Raw genomic sequence first — 2,488 nt, forward strand, 5'->3', positions numbered from 1 at the left:
CCCCTCCTCCCCACTCCCCGCTCCCAGCTCCCCCCTTCACCCCCTCCTCCCTCTCCTCCTCCACACCCACCTCACCCCTCTTCACCCTCACCTTCCACCACCTCCACAGCCTCCGCCGCCCACTCACCCCCTTCACCCCACTCCCCCCCCTCCCCCAACGAGCACCCCACCCCGGGGCCATCGCGCGCGGGGGAGCCAGGCACCGCCGCTCCATCACGCCCCTTGAAATATCACCAACACGAAAACTACATTTTACCACAAGGCTTCGCTCTCGATCTCGCTCTCTGGTTGCTTCATAATGAACGTGGGGATATATACGTGTGTGTGTGGGGAGGGGGGGATATATGTATATATATATATATATATATATATATATATATATATATATATATATATATATATATATATATATATATATGTGTGTGTGTGTGTGTGTGTGTGTGTGTGTGTGTGTGTGTGTGTGTATGTATGTATGTAGTGTATGCGTGTGTATGTGTGTGCGTGTGTGTTTGTGTGTGTGTGTATACATTTAATACCGCAAATCATGTAACTGCGTTAAAAGTTCTTATCAGAAAAGAGAAACATGGGAGAAGATGATAAATACTACAAGAAAATTACTGATAACAAGACGAAATAGAATTATTAACACGAAAGTAGGACATCAAATTGCTTCATTTTTCAAGGTCGCATTAACGTTAACAAAGTTATTTTGAACACTTTCTACCTTTGTTCTTTGGACTGTGCACTTAAGGCTTTTGACATTTAAGAATATGTGCAAAGAATTATTACAGGTTATTGGGAATTAAACAAGTAAAAGTGTTAGTAATATTAATAGGAGTTTGTATCAGCTTAGTGCCGGCTTTAGATTTATTATTTATTGTCTCTATTTTTATAGAATGGAAAAAAATAATTACCGTGATAGATTGTATTTTATGGATACGCTGTAATGGTTCTTTATTAAAAGCATTGCAATGGTAGTTATACTTTTACCGTTACATAAGGAATATTAAAATACCATGGTTCTAGTTCCCTAAAATAGCGTCTTCCCCGTTTCTTAAAGAACCTTAAATATACCGTGTTCACAATTACCTAAAAGTCTACAATACCATGTCTCCAGCTCCTTAAAAAAAAATCTTAAAATATTATAACCCCAAAGTACCACGTTCCCAGTTTCTTAAATAACCTTGAGATACCAAATTCCCAGCCCCCCCCCCCCAGAAAAATAAGAAATCTACAATACCATCTTCCCAGATTCTTAAATAGCCCTTAAAACACCACGAATCTTAACGAACCCTGAACTACCTAAAAAAAAAAATCCTAAAATACTATAACCCCAAAATACCACGTTCCCAGTTGCTTAATTAACCCTGAGATACCATGTTCTTAAAAAAATCCCTAAAATACTACAGCCAACTGCCTTAAAAACCCAAAATAACATAATCCCGCTGCCTTAAAAAACCCTAAAATATACTATTTCTAACTCCCTTAACAAACCAAAACACCACAAGCCCAATGACTTAAATATTCCCAAAAACACTACAACCAACTCCTTTCAGAACCCAAAACACCACAATCCCAGTACCTTGAATATCCCCTAAAACACCACCTTCTTAACAAACCCTAAACTACCACAATCCCAGATTATTAAATATCCCTAAAATACTACATCCAACTCCCTTAACCAACCCAAAACACCCCAATCCCAATCCCTTAAAAAGCCCCTAAAACACCACCTTTCTTAACCGACCCAAAACACCCCAATCCCAATCCCTTAAAAAGCCCCTAAAACGCCACCTTTCTTAACCAACCCTAAACCACCATGACCCAGGCTGGCAAAAGATTATTAAATATCCCTAAAACACTACATCCAACTCCCTTAACGACCCCAAAAAATACCCCAATCCCAATCCCTTAAAAAGCCCCTAAAACGCCACCTCTCTTAACCAACCCAAAACACCACAATCCCAATCCCTTAAAAAGCCCCTAAAACACCTCCTTTCTTAACCAACCCCAAAACACCCCAATCCCAATCCCTTAAAAAGCCCCTAAAACGCCACCTTCCTTAACCAACCCTAAACTACCATGACCCAGGCTGGCAAAAGATGATTAAATATCCCTAAAACACTTCATCCAACTCCCTTAACGACCCAAAACACCCCAATCCCAATCCCTTAAAAAGCCCCTAAAACACCACCTTTCTTAACCAACCCTAAACCACCATGACCCAGGCTGGCAAAAGATTATTAAATATCCCTAAAACACTACATCCAACTCCCTTAACGACCCAAAACACCCCAATCCCAATCCCTTAAAAAGCCCCTAAAACGCCACCTTCCTTAACCAACCCTAAACCACCATGACCCAAGCTGGCAGAAGGTCATCCCATTCCACTCACGAGAGGCTCAGGAATGGCAGCTACTCTAAAAGGGGTTGAATTTATCGTTTTGTAAATTGCATGCATAATGGAGCTTCAACGGCAAGGGATGGG

Source organism: Penaeus vannamei, chromosome 14, assembly GCF_042767895.1.
Source record: "Penaeus vannamei isolate JL-2024 chromosome 14, ASM4276789v1, whole genome shotgun sequence".
Taxonomy (NCBI): Eukaryota; Metazoa; Arthropoda; class Malacostraca; order Decapoda; family Penaeidae; genus Penaeus; species Penaeus vannamei.